Consider the following 15,732-nt stretch of genomic DNA (forward strand, 5'->3'; position numbering starts at 1 on the left):
GCTTCTGGGACAGCAAAGTTAACATTTAAAAAACCCTCTAATTTCTGCTCAGTTGCTTATTTCTCTGTATTTCTTCACCTCACTGCCAACAGAGTAAGCCACGTATTCTCTTGGCTTGATTCTGAATTCTCTATTGCCTAACCTATGTGATACCCCCTGCGTATTGCTGGAGTAGTACAATCAGAAATTTAAAGCACCAATTTACCTCCAGCCTTGCTTCCAACTACTGTTGAAGTTAGGTCACTGGAGGAGGCGGGCTTGGATTTTAGTCAGTCAGACTATCCTTGTATCCCTCCAAAGATCAAGGCCAAACGCTGCAGATACTGGTTGCAAGAGATGCTCAGTGGCTTTGCCAGTCCAGGAATATGGCTGCGCTGTGATACATTGGCATGAGGTGGCTTAAAAGCTGAGTGAGGCACCTCAATTGAATTACACAGTTCAAGGGTAACTAAGACTACTAAGCATATAGAAACCATCTGACTCTCCACAGAAAAGTTATTACTCAAAAGGCTTTTGTGCTTACCAAATAATCTGATCTCTGGTTACTGCAAAATGGTTTTCCTTCCCTCTTTGAACTGAATTTCACTGTGTCCTTGCATGAAGACCATAATGAAGTACATGCCTACGGCAAGTGCTGTTTAAAGCGCTGTCCTTTTTTCTCAGAGACATTTCCAGGAAGCGTGAAGCTGCAGTATAAAGCAGTATAAAGCACCTCTGGCTTTATCACAGACTCCCTCTTCTGCGTCACTTTTTGCTCAGGAGATGACACTTGGCTAGACAGGATTTAGCACAAACACAACCTGGCAGATCTCCCCCTCTCTCAGCCAGGCAGGTGAGAGTCATGCCTCACTGGAAGGCAGATGTGATGGGCCTGTAACCCGAAGACAGCGCACAGCATTTTAGGAGACCTGTGAGGGAGGCACAAATCCAAAGATCAACTCCTTCACCTCCCAAAGGTGTGCCTTTGAACAGGCAATGATAAACACTGAAGAGACAGATCCTGCTGGTGGTGTCAATGCTGCAGAAATTTAACAGTCCAGGTTATACCACAAAAGCTGATGGGGATTTGTATTCCTGTTAAAAAATCCCACCCTCAGGGAAGCGGGACATTGGAAAGTGATTATCAGGCACACGACTCACTCTTGGGGTGGCTGGTGACTCACCCTCACTTCTTGTGCAGCCTGAACACAGCCTTACAAGCGAAACATGAAGTGGCATCCTTGTGTCTCCCTGAAGCGTTGTCCAGAAAGGCCCTCTCATGTTGCACACCTTCCAAATTGCTGACTGGTTAGATACCAGATACTGGGCTTTCCAGGCCCAGTGACACCAGGCCACTTAAGACAGTGTGGCAGCAGTGTGGGGTAGCTTGCGTAAGGGGCCAGACTCTCGCCAGCATCTCCCAGTCACGCGTGTGCGATCTCTCTGCCGCTCCACCCTGAGGCCCAGGCAGGCATCACTATTTTTCCAGCTCTGTGTTTACTGAATAACTCAGCTAATAGCATCAGATGAAGTAGTGATTTTCTGATGTTTGGCCAAGCTGTTAACGTTGTCATTCTAGCACATTTTAACAAGTACAGACAGGTCTGGGCATCAGTCATATTTCTACAGGCAGGGTTTTTTTTTCTTTGCCTCTTTTTTCCCTTTCTATCTTATCCATTTTACTGCGCTTCAAAGCCCTCAGTGAAACCAGATGTGTGAATGTTATAAAATTACGTTGCTAAATCGGGGCTTTTTTCTGACTTTATACAAGTTGTGTGTCAAAAGACACTACAGGCAGAAAGGCCAACTGCTCTTCATTGAGAAAAGCTACAATAAGGAATTACAGTCTGGGGATCAAGCACCTAGTCTTACGGCATGCCTAAATTAAAACTGTACTCCCAGTCCCAATTTAGTTTCCATGTATATGCACTTTATTCCACCAAGTACAATCTCCAAATGGATGCTAGCAGTTTTGGTGGTACATCCGAATGCACAAGCTTTTCAGTACTTTATCACATCTTCACTGGTCAACAGGTGGCCGTAGCACCATTAACTGTAGCCTGGAGACAACATTATGGTATCTGAATACTTCAGAAGCATGTATTTGTTTTCCTGGGGCTCTTCTGAGCAGAAGTTCAGCCTGCAATCCTCAGCAAGGCTGTGCCAGTCACAGGTTTGTTTCAGTGAAGTTCACAGCACTAGAGCCTATATGTCTCCTAGCCTTGAATTAAAGGGTGGTACACAAGGAGTTTTTGAAGCAAATCTTGCAGTGAGCTCTGTTTCTTAGTGAAGTATTGGGCCACTACTCTACCTTGCCTATATCAGCTGTTTGTGTAAGAAGGGCTTCAAGTAACATAAGAAAGTATCCCATTTCTCCCCTTTGTGCAAGTCAGACTGACTCGGAGTCTGGGATGTGCTTGTTATGCACGAAGCAAATACAAATAAAAATCATTAAGGAATGGCAATGATTAGTTATGGACAAAGAGCTGTGAAGCTTGTTACGAGCACCCGTCACTCCTGCTATGTGACTGATTGTTGCCGAGCAGCCCAGGCATGGTACAGGGTCTGTACGGCTCTGAGACAGCAGCTGAGAAGAGCGCGTCCCTGCCCACAGCCCGCCTGCTCCTTTGTGGCCCAACAGGCTGCAGCAAGCGTGACAGCAGGGCTTCCACTCAGTAGAGCAACAGATTGCAAAGCATCCGGCGATACCGGGGCCACGCTTGTGTGGCAAAATGTGCTACGATACGAAGAGGCAAGCTGCCTGCTGCACTACGGCAAAGCAGACTGCATAGCATTAGCGCTGGTGACAACAGGGCCCTCATTGTGTGGGACAACAAGTCACACAGAGAATGTGCAAATGCGATTGGTTGGGCCCACTTAACATATGCACAGCAGAGTGACATATGGCAATTGGTGACTTCCCTGCCACAGATGCTGAAAGGCTTTGTTTCAGTACGGTGCGCGGTGCAGATCCAGTACAGCGTTCCCCCTTTGGTGGGGAGCAGTCCGAGTGCCGGCAGGGCTCTCCCCCACCTCCCGGCGCAGCAGATTCCTGGTGCCGTGACTGCTTCTAGCTGGGCTGAGCAGACTTTCTGTTACTGAAACCCTACCCATCAGCCAAAGCCTGGGGCACGCTGAGAAATACAATTAATGTAAAAACATGATGGACGTGGACTCCCATTTCAACTCCTTATGCCCTTTGCATTTGGGTTCCTATTCACATACGTATAAGACCGCAGCCTGAAACAAACTATTTCTAAAAGTATTTACTTTTTCGTTAGAACTTTTGTTTTCAATAGTTTATTAATGATATAAACAGATAACTAGACTATGATAAATAGTGGCAAATAGATTATTTTTTCAACTCTGTTAAGCGAAAGTTTAAATAGAGGTTAAAAAGGACAATGCAAAATTATGTTTTCCTGGCCAGGGAACAGAGACAAAATGGAAAAGAGGTTCTAGCAGCTTGCTCGTGCAGGAAAAATATGGAGGAAGACTTTGAAATCCCAGCAGAGGTTGTAGCTGTGCTCACCTGTGCAGAGCCATGAGACGAGCGCAGCCTGGTAACTACAGCACCAGACTAGAGCTAAGATACAGAGATCCACTCTCATCTCTGCCACTGACCACCTGTGCGACAACTGGCAAATCACTTCAGCTCAACGTGCCTCAGAAATCAAGATATGATATTCATCCCCGTGCACTGCTTTGCAACTGCCTGCTGGCTGCAGAGCGGAAGACGAGGTATGAAATGACCTTACAACACTGAATCATTTCACATGGACCACAGAAAACCCATCATACAGTATCAGCATTCACCAAGTGAGGACACAGGGGTCAAAATCTCTGCACCTTATTCCGTTGCTGGCATTATCAGTCTTTGCTCACTTGTCATTTTATATCTTTCCATGGTGAAGAAGAATCCAAATCTACATAGATTTAGAACACTTTGTATACAGACACACAGTCAGGGGCCAAGCAACCAAAGCCAGCTGATAATTAAGTGCCACATCTTGCAATAGGATGGGACTTGATAGACTCTGTCCTCTCCAGATTTCTGCTTGGCCAGACTACGAGATGCAGAACCAGACTAGGACATGCAGTTGGCAGCTGCTGCCACCTCCCATAAGAGAGCAGCTTGGGAGCTGCCCAGCTGAGGGCAGCTTTCTTCACTTTATGCTCGTGTTGTTTTTTAAGAGCTAGTGAAGGAAACGTTGCTTCAAAGCGGGGCTGTGGAGTAGCCATGCTCTAAGTCAAGAGACATAACATGAGTTGCTACTACCATGTTGCAGGAGCAAGAGGCAAAGCAACAACCATGGGCGCTGACAGCACTTTTGAGTATAAACGGCTTTACAACTGCACACCTCCACCATACTCAGACTGCCCAGAGATCACCAGAGGGCTGAGCTGTGCTGCCTCTAGGATCCTCAAACTAATTTGTCACTGTGATCTTCAGTGGATCCTTGAGTTGCTGTATTTCCATGCAGAAATATGAGCATGTGCAGTAAACCTGACTCCTGACTGCATCATATTTACTCTGCAAGCACCGACCATCTGTGCAGAAACTGTCCAACATATCCAAGGCTGCACCAGACCCTCTGGACCTGCTCTGGGGTGTTGGTGCGCACATTTGCAGTGCTCGGCCAATACCTCTGGCTGACTGGCTCATCACTCAAAACTACAGTTTCAACCACTCTGTTGTAACGAAATCCCAGACAAACAGCCTCAATCCTCAAACTTGGCCTGGAAAACGGTCATGTTGAGGAACAACATGAGATATATTTGGGCAAAACTGGATTTTCAGGAGTCCTGTCTCTGTGGCATTGAGATCAACCCGAAGGGATCACATCAACTGACATGGAAAGGGAATACGGAAGAAGAGTTTTGCCTTGAGACTAGCTCCCTCTGCAGCCTGATTTTCAGTACCCAGAACATGGCACGTCTCTTTAGACTAACATTTGCTTAGCTGTTACTCACGGCTGGAAAAACCTTCTGGGAACGAATGGAGTCAGCCTGGGAAATCTGTGCTCCTCATCAGGTTATTATTAGCTTTCCATGCTTTCCAGTATCATAGGGATGGTGGATAACCACCCCAGTGATCCAGACTGAAAAGCAGTCGGACTTTCAATTTAAAAATACGTCACTGGAAAAAAGTCACATCAAAAGGTACTGATAAGGTGATAAAGAAGTAATTTGTGAATTTCCTGGAACAACGGAGAGCAGAATCTGGCCTCAGCAAACGCACCACGCAAACTCTGCAGCGCTTCACACGCGGTCCCTCTCCATTGCCGCCGGGTCCCTCTCCGGCGCGGCGGCAGGAGGGTTAAGCGCGGCGGAGGGGAGCGGAGCGATGGCAGCCCCGCACCTCCCGCACCTCCGCAGCCCCGCAGCGACACCCAGCGGCCCCCGCAGCGGCTCCCGGCGCTGCCCCGGGCCGGGCGCCCCCCGAGCCCCGGCAAAGGCGGCCCGGGGACGCTGCGGCGGGACTGCTAAGGGAAGGAGCCGGTCACTCTTCCGTCCCCGTTTGCAAGGCTGGGCGGCGCCCTGCTTCCCCGCGCCTGCTGCTCGCCCTACAGCCGCTCCTCCAGGTCTGCAGGGGAGCTGCCATCACTGGAAATGTTTAAATTGCAGTAGGACGCCTCTCTAATAAACGTGTTCTCATTGACAAAGAGGGTGAGCATGAAGCGGGAATTAAGCCAGGGAAATTCCACAATTTATATTATACAGGAAATCAGATTAGGTTATCACTGTGGATCCTTCAGGGCTTAAACCTGTGAATCTGCTGGCAGGTTAATAGCTTCTCTATCTCCCCTCATGAGAGTAGAAAAACCAGGTCTTTCAGCCACACAGGGAGGTTAAGTGCTCGCTATCTTTATTACACAAGACACCATACCTGCTGGCCACCTTCCTCAGTTCTCATCTGCCTGGCACCTGGTACAAATTACCCTGCTACGAGAGGCAGTTAACAAACTCCCTAGAAGTGTGGTTGTGCTTCATCAGCCAGGTCAACAGGCAGGAGGCATCTCCCTGTGTTAGTGCTTTTCTGCCCCAAAAGCCACCGCATCCAGTAGCACCATTTGTGTCAAGCATCAGCTGCAGCCGATATGCGATTGGGTTAGAGCAAGCCATTTGCCAAGCCAGCGAGCAGAAAGCACCATGAATGAAGTAACATTGTGTTGCTAAATCTGTGATACATCATCACGTAATGGAGCTCAGAGCTCCTAGGCATTGCCAAGGCAGACTCCGATTTTACCATGGTTTCACTGAAAACAGAGGAACGCAGTATTGTCAACTTCACCCAGCCAGAAACCATGTCATGCACCCAAAAGCCAGGTGAGAGAATTTTTTAAAAGAACAATTTCAAGGAAAAATTTGCTTTTATCTTTTGGTGTTTCTAATCCGCTGTACTCAAGAGAATGGAAACCATATCTTTTCATATTTATAATCATAAGACCTCTATACATCTCACACAATGACCCGGGTCTGGCTCTTAGGAGAGCGCTAAATATTGAGCCATATCATAAAACTGTGGGAATTGTCAGCACTGAATAGAGCACGCATTTACAGAGACAAATAGCCCCATGCAGGCAGACACAAATAACCCCCTTTCTTCGCTGGACAGCAGCCAGTTTATTGGCGAGTGCCTCTTCCAAGCTCTAGGCTCAGTGCTGAGAGCCAGAGCAATAGTCAAAGTGTAGCATGTCAATGCAACCAATACCTCTAGAGCATTTAAAAGGAGATAGCACACTTGCTTGACTGTGTGAAGAGTTCACAATACCTGCAGGGTTCAGGGCTCATATATGCATAGAATACAGAAAGCTTCTTTTTCTTTGTTTACTTTCCAGGATTTGTGCCTGGCGATTACAACAGCCACTTCTGGAGGCTGGTGGGATGGATTGTTATTATATATAGAAACCTTTAGCTAGCTAAGAGCCTGAAAAAAGGCTGAGTAATTGTTCTGAATGTTTAAAACACAGTCCACCTAGTGAAAAGGCTGCATCATGTCTCCCACAAAAGAAACAACTACCTGGTAGCATAAATTGCTTGTTTGCTTTAGAAAAATAAGATCCAAACTGGTATAATACAAAGACCGGTCCTGAACATGTCGCCTCTTTATCTGCTGCCAGCTACCAGTATTGTAAATGGGCTTAAGCAACCACACCTCATTCTCTCACAGAGATCTCCTCTCATCTCTGTTTCATCTGCAGATACACTAATTAAAGTTACGTGAAAACACACCTTTTCAGTGCCACCCACTGGAATAAAAGCTTCTTAACAACATTTTGACAATAGCAGTTTGCAGAGTACCTTTTCCAGGAAGAGAGGAAGGCTGACAAAAGGGTAAGGCTAACAGTCATCCCGGGATAGCCACTGGCTAGAGACCAAGCTGAACTTGGCTACCAAGCTGCAAATTGGTACAAGCAAACTAAGGTAGTCTGTCCAAGTCTGGCAGTTAAAAACTGCAAGTGGACAGTTAGGAGATTCCAGAATAGGCTTCCTATGTTGCAACTACTTGCCAGAAGATCCCATTCTTCTAGAGTCCGCCCACAAAGGACAGCTGGAAGGAGGCCTAACCATCTGAAGAAATTGTTCATGATGCTATGTGACATCAAAAAGTAAAGAAAACAGCCTGGCAAAATATTAGCCTGCTATCATGCTAATTCCCACTTGTTGTCCTCTTGTGGAGCTGCATATGAGCCTCTGAAAACTTAGGTATAAAGCTTCAAGTTTGTCTCCTCCAGTTAGGGCCATCCCTAACTACAGGTGGCCTGCTGGGGATTCTCAGCCACCTGGTTTTGTTGCTTGATTTGCTCCAAGGACAAGCCCATCTGCTGACTTCAGTGGCCAGCCTTCTCCTGCCATGACTGCCTCATCTCTAGCCCACAGAAACCACCCACCTGGGCTGGCAGCGCATTTGTGAATCTTCAGACAGTGTGCTACTATGCAGCTCTGCCATACTGCAGGAGGCATGTAACTGACATTTGTGGCTATGATGCGAAGTAGCAATTAAATTCCTTGGACCTCCAAATACTGTGTATATATGGGGCCGAGATACTGGGCAGTCCAAGCAGCTTAATTGCATGTCTTCAACAATAATAACTATTCACAGTCATTATGAACAGCCTTGGCCTCTCCTGCAGACTGATAAACTCCACGTGGGAAAACACCTGCAATGCTCCTAGCACATCCAGCTTCCCATTCCTATTTCTCCTACCATTTTTCTTTTCTCCCAGCTATCATCATTCTGTGTAACATGAAACAGGAGACATCACAAGCCGAAGTGCACCGTGGTCCAGACTGAAAGGTGTTGCTGGAAGCTTCAACAGCGTGTTTGTAAGGAATTTAAATATGGAAGGCACAATCTAACATTATGAAAAAGTAATCCATCCCTTTGATGCTTTTGTGAGATTTCCATGGAATTATGGTATCATCTCAGGTAAGGGTCTTTCCATGCAGATGGCAGAATTCAAACCTGCTTATGCTAAAAGAACCCTTTTCAAAGAAAGCATTCTGTTCATGATGTGCTTCAGGTGAATTGTGGACTTATGTCCCTCCCTGTTCACAGGTGAGCATACAATTACACTTCTGTTAAGAGGGATCTGAACCTGTTAATACTTTGGAGTCTGTCCATGAAATAGAAACAGAATTATATCCAGAAGACGCAGTGACCAAAGTTTCCAGGTCCCTTGTTATCTTCCTTGTTTCCTTATTTTTTATTATCCCAGCCTCATTCTTTGAAGTTTATGTATCCTTTATTACTTGTGAACCTTTTGAAGGGATCCTTCTGTTCTGCAGTTTGTCTTCATGCAGACAGAGCAACAGACCACCTTCAACAGAGTAATGATGCTTATTCTTCTAAACTTATCAGTAATCATTTTGCTATTTTAATAGAGAGATAGATTCAAATAAAATCATCAGGTCTAGACTTTGATTCTGCACCACAGCTCCACTGTTCTCAAGACTGGGCTGAATCTAGACATGGATACAAACATCCAAATAATCTTACATTTGGGTCTGAAGCTCTCTATTTCAATTTCAGGTCTGTTTTGATTTGGAGCTTTTATGTGCTTCAGAATAAAACTGAACTGCTGGCTGAAAAATGTTCTGACACAAAACAGAAGACTAAACAATCCCCTGAATAAACTTCATGAGTGTATTTTTAGGAATAAGTGTATTTTTAGAACTCCTAAGTGTATTTTTAGGAACTCCTCCACTGCCTGTAGCCATGCCTTCCAGTGTATGATCACAAGGATTTTTTCCCCCCTAATCTGACATAAGAATGTGCCACAAAACAGACAAAGGATTCAGCAACTATGACTTCAGACTCTACCTGAGACACAAATTTATATTTCCAAATTAGTTATGTTTCCTGCCAGGTCCTACCAAATCAAAATAGAGCTGACATAGTGGAGCAGTAGCAAACAGAAGATATTCAGCACTTGAATGAAAAATGCAAAAGAGCTTCAAAAGAAAAAGGAAGGAACAGTAGGGCATCAATCTCTTGCTTTTCCCCAGGGCCGCCCTGCATCTCCTTATTTTACTGACACTATCATCTCTTTCTGTATTCTTAAAGCTCAGCCGTGGTGCAAGGCAGGTTTTGCCAATCCAGTGAACTAAACTAAGCAGTTCCGGCAGGATTGGCCTGGGGCCACTGATTTCAATGGGAGCTGCTGGATGCTCAGCATGACTGACAGTTAGACTCTTTGTGGATCAAAAATCAGAATAATTTTGTTCCATCTGGCATTTTTCATGATCCCCACTGTGCCCAATATTGCAGTCACAACTCCTCGCTTTTTAAAAATCACCCTTCAGCTAAAGACATAAAAATTTAACAAGCACTTGAACAAGTAAAATAGTAGCAACCAAATTCTTGCATATTACAGTTCTTTGGTGATTGGATGGAGACCCCTTAAACAGACCTGCTTTTTCAGGGGGTGAATACTCCAACTGCTCTTTGAGGTACTTCATTCTTAGACCCCCAGATCACTGCTAACTAGAAAACATAGATGGGTGTCAAGACACTAAACTCTTTTCTAGGTCTCTTCTAGGTCTCAGGGTAAAAGATCTGCTGGAAGTCAAACAAGTTAATCTCTGAAGATGACGTAAAGAGAGTAAGAAATAGCAGAAATAGTAAAGAAGGCAAAAAACATAACTTGATAGATGGAAAAACTGAAGAGTGATAGAAACTGCAGGAAACAAAAAGAAAAGCAGCAAGCTGAAGGAAATGAAGTTTTAGACTAGAAACACAAGAATTGCTGGACTTCCCAGCAGGATACAGCCCAGTATCCTGTCTCAACAGTGTTGAACGGCAGATGGAAGAGTATGAGAAAGGAAGAAGGGTATAGTACTTTTTTCCCTGACCAACTCTTTCAGCTTTCAGAGGTACACAGGGTAATAATTTCCAGAACCAGAGATGATAACATTTGTGTTTAATAGCTTTTAGTGGAGCTTATTTCTGTGAACAGGCCTAGTCTGAATCCAGGTAAAGTTTTGGCATCAACAACACCTTCTGGCAGTGAGGCTCACAGTATACCTACATGGTGTAGGAAGAATCTCTTTAGTTCTTTCAGATTTGCCACCTATTTCTTGAACTACAAGAAATGCTAAATGATGCTTTCCTAGTCACATTCTCTACTCCATGCATGATTTTTATACTTTTCTATCTCATCGCAACTCAGTTGTCTTTTTCTAAGACAAAAGCCTCCTGTAATGCTCAACGAAACCACATGTCATGCTCAACACAGAATGTCGTCCATATCTTCTATTACTATACCTGCCTTTCTTTTTATCTTTTCTAGCTTTTCTTTGGAGGTGTAATCATGTCAATGACACAGCAAATGAACCTGGATTTATTCCTGAAAATTCCTTTTAATGCTTCTGAAAGCACTTCCTTGAAAGCAATTGGTAAAAGATTTAGCAAATCTCAACGCTTTTTTGTTTCTAGAAGTGTTTTCAGAAGCACAATGACCTCTTCCCCATACCACATACAAACTGAGAGAGCCTAGTATAAGCATCAGGTCCCAAGAATGTATAAACAAAAGCATGGATGTTATCATAGAAATGATCTTATTGTAGGCTCTGTGACTTATTGCATGTAAGTATTGTACAATACAGTGAGCGCTGTGGAATGCTCATTGCACAAACATTGTACTGCCACATGTGCGAAGTTAGCCTTTTTATTAGCTCTGAATTATTTGGGGCAAACAACAAGCTCTGCCAAGGTAAGTGCATGGTTAAAAGAAAAAGTGCAAATTGAAGGTATTTCCAAGGTACAGGGAAAACATTGAAAATTCAGAAATAGACAAAAATGAGAAGATTCTGGAAAAAGAAAATTATCTCCAGATGGAGGACGGGGGAATGCCAAAAGTCCTGAAGACGTTTTATTTTAATCCCAATTCCCTAAACATTGGATGTTGTTTATAACACAAAATTGCTTGTATTGTTTGTATGTTACTGCCTGATTTCTAAAGCGATGAAACAAGCTGTGGAAGCCACAGCAGGGTTCCCTTCTAAACATTAAATCAATTCACTACATCTGTTGAAATCCTGGAGAGCCCAAGGCAGCAATGCCAAATTCCTGAGTCTGTACTCAGCAGGAGCCGTGTGGTAAATGTCTGCATTTAGGTTCAAAGTTTGGCTTATTAGCTGTCATCCTCTGAAAACTCTTTGGAGGCCCTTCAGTCAAAGTGCTGGAACTGAGAGTTCTCCCCTCCCACCTCCAGCAATATTTCTGATACAGTAGAGGCCATGAAAGTCCTTGAAACATACAGAGGAGGACAGTGAGGGGAACTCAACTGCAACTCATGGTTACTTCAGGACTTGATGAAGGCACCATCCCAAGGCCGTGTTTTAATGTTTTTATGGAGAAAAGTTTTCCACCTTTTTCTCTGAACTGACCAAAATGTACTGACACAGAAAACTTCAATGGAGTTAAGAGGTCATGAAAAGCTCCCAACACCCACATACAGATACGCCTAGTGTTCAAAACAAAAAGAAAGTTAAGAATTTACTTGACTAAACTCTCCAATTGCCTGAGGTCTGTCTCTCCTCCCACTCTTTATGCACACAGGAATCAATCAAGTTGGGAACAGAAAGCCTACTAAAATGCCATCAAAGATCTGCACAACACTATGTTCAGCTCTGTGATTCTGGGGCTGCTCCTGCTACTGCCCACTCAGACCTCTCCAGCAACACACTTAAGCTTATGGATTTCATATGTCTGCTTAGGTGCAGTTAAATCCTCGGATTTGGGCCTCATGGTAAAATACCCTGTCCCCTCTGCAAATTGCCTGGGAGAGCACATAAAGAGAAGGGTTAAAAGGTTTTCAGTGGGTGACATCCTTTGATATGCTGCAGCCTGCCTAGCTACCTCGGTGTCTTTGTTTCTAAAATGGAAATGATTCCTGCTTGTCGAGCGGGGGCGTTGAAAGAATGTCTTAGCTAGTCATTGCTCTGTTCCTGGAATTAATAGTAAAAAATATGTCACAAGGAGCTCTTGCTTAATGACTGTGATGCAGTGCGATCTTTTCCTGAGGTAGTGACGATGATAGTCGACAGCATGAAGCAGTGAGCACAACATGCATACTCCTACACACTGGACCCTCAGTTTAAAATGACTGTATGGTCCACTATATGGTTTGCCGGACATCTCATATGATACTGCATTTTCTTGCTCTAATGTGAAATCCTAAATCTGACCTGAAATATCAGACAGGACACATTCTTCTCTTGTTTTCATAGCAACCGTCTGCTTTTGTGGATACTCAGTTTCCTGGCTTGCCATGCATCTGGCATTGTGGCCACTGCAAACACACATATGCAGGGATAAAGTGCACAGATACGCTGGTCAGGTAATGTCTGTCTTGGGCTTTTGGCTCATCTGAATGGCTCTGCTCAGGTGAGTTGTTCATGAGCGATTTGCCTGCCTGGGACTGTAGAGGTGCTGCACTCAGAGCTTCTGAAAACTTTACAGTCAACATGCCTGGAGCATTACAGACAAAAATTTGGCTCAGGGTTAATCTAACTTAATATTAGGTGTTGGAACATGGTTGTACCACCCAAGACTTTTACTGGTTGAGTCCAAGTGTTACAGACAGAAAATTTCATTCTAAGAAGCAGTGAAATTGAAAATGACCTGGTATGTGACAGGCAATTAGTTAAACACAAGCTGTTACCGTGGGGCAAAAGAGTGAATGCAATGCCTGGATGTTGAAAAGGAGAAGCCTTGGCTAGAGTACATTACTACTACATGTGGTATTACTACAGCAACTATATGGTACCTAGTGCCAGTGCTAAGGTAAGAAATATCAGCTGATATACTGAAGAAAAGACAGTGGAGAGCTGTAAGCATGATTAAAATGGCTGATAAGAAATGTTTTAGTTTCTCACATGAAGATAACAAGAAATACAAAGAGATTCAATGATAAGAACCAAAACCCTACAATACTCACACTAGAAATATGTTACGTTTTTCAAAATAAAGTATAAACCTTTGGAAAAACATATCAAGATTTATGATGGATTTTACCTCATTACAAATTTTAAATTCAAAATTGGTTGCATTTTCTAAAAGAGATGCTGTAGTTCAAAGACATTAAGATATTGAACTCTGATAATCTGCTTAAATGTGAAGCTGAAATCTATGGCTAGAGTTGTCTCTTCTGGTCTGATCTATGAACACAACCTTCTTCATAATTTGGGCTGGTTTTGAACACTCCCTTCCTAAGTCTATGCTCTTCAGATGTGAACAAGGTCCAAAATTGCAGCTAAAACTATTGAGATTTTGCTTTAAAAAAAAAAGCCCCCCAAAAAACCCACAGAAAACAAAAAAAACCACCACAAACCATTAATTTCTGCCAATATTGACCTCTTGAGGAAGAAAATTATATTTCAAAACAGTGCAGAGATTACTAGCAGTATCTCTGACAAAAAAGTAACTACTCACTTCTGGAACGGGTATCCTTTAATACCCCCTCAGCCTCATTCAATAATTGAGCTAGCTAATCTCTTCCCTAATTTACTCACGACTGCCCAACTGGATCAATCCTGCTAGTTTGGTTTCTCACTTGGTCTGCAACAGAAGACTGTATCACAAGGAGAGCAGGCCTCTATCAGGTTGGTTGCACCTCAAGAGAAGGGGAAAAAAGGTGATTTGCCCAGATAAACTGCAATGTCCTATCAGCTAGAGCAGCAAATGTTGGCAGGGAAGAGAGAGATCTCGTAAGAAGCTGAATGGTTGTGAGGCAGCCAGTGGGAAAGCAGAGCAGAGGCGGCTCATGGAAAGGGCAAAGATGCCTCCTCTCTCTGGGGCTCCCACCCATACCCTGAAGGCAGCTACAGGATGGAGCTCCAAACTCCAGAGCAGGTTTAGTAACTGCCCACATCTGCTGCGCTTGCTAAGTCACTTCTGATGGGTCCTGATGATGCTGAAATCTGGACAGCCTCTTCAGCATGTTTTGCTGGCTGGAGAGCATTGAATGAAGGGATAAAAGGATCACGTCCCTCATGGATTTTCACACCTACATATGGGAAAGCACTGAAGGAACAACTGAAATTCCTCCTTCCCTTCTAGCAGGCTCTCAGCCTTAGCCCTGCTCTGGATATTGTGGGGATGCTGAGTGCTGCCCCTCAGGAGGACACGGCTAGAGCACAACTGCCACTGCTGCATTTGACTCCTTTCTAACGGGAAAAGCCACACTTCAGCCACTGCTGGGTTTTTTAAAAAGACTTATGTGAGGACCAGTTAAACGTGAGGACCAGTTAAACGCTGCTCACTGATGTCCTGAACATTTAAATGACATAAAATCACCCTATTAGCAAGCATTTCCTTAACATATTGGCACTGCATGGCAGGCGAGGGGGGAGTTTGTCCTATTTATTTCAGTCTTGACACTGAGTTACCTCCAGCCTCACAGAGTACAGGTGATAACCATAATACAGCAGCCAGCTGCTCACATTTTAGACACCCCAATGCTTCCTCACATAAAGGAATCGTCATGCAAAAATATCACTGCATTACTGGGCCTGAAATTGGAATTTTCAAAGGATTTTTAGACAGACCTGGTTAGGAATGTTTTAAGGCAAATGTTGGTACTGTGAAAAAGTTAGCTTGTTTGGTGGGGGAAAAAAAAAGAATTCTGAAATATTCCAGTTAGGAAACATTTCATTGCATCTCATAGCAATGGTGCTCCCACTCTCTTCCCTAACCCGCTCTACCCAGGTGCCTCCTCATAGTGCACAGAGGCAGTTGCATCACAGACATCCCCAGCTATGACATACCACTGTTGATATCATCTTACAGAGAGCAGAGAGAGCAGAATGGTATACCTGTGATGCAAATACTTTGACTGCTTAGTTACCCCAGCCGCAATTCTAGTGAAGGGACTAGAGATTGATCTGTGCATGCAAATATCTTGGCAGGTGGAGAGAAGAAGGTGTTGAGAATAGGAGAAAAAATAGATTGCTTACCAGTAACAGTAATTAATTAGTTAATATTTATAATGCATGTCAAAATGAAAACCAGTTCATGAGCCTAAATACTATCAAATAACTGAAGCTCTCCAAGTGGGGGGATCACGGAATAACAGCAGGGATTTTTGTTGTCTGTGTGTCTGACTATTAAGCTTGTTTTGCTGATATCTGACCATTTGTGGAATAGTCATGAAAAAACATCCAACAGAGTAACCAACAAAACCAGTGAATCAGAATTGCGGATAAGACCATAAGCACAACAGCGTGGGAGTTCTGCCTCAAATA

This window comes from Phalacrocorax aristotelis, chromosome 5, assembly GCF_949628215.1.
Source record: "Phalacrocorax aristotelis chromosome 5, bGulAri2.1, whole genome shotgun sequence".
NCBI classification, from domain to species: domain Eukaryota; kingdom Metazoa; phylum Chordata; class Aves; order Suliformes; family Phalacrocoracidae; genus Phalacrocorax; species Phalacrocorax aristotelis.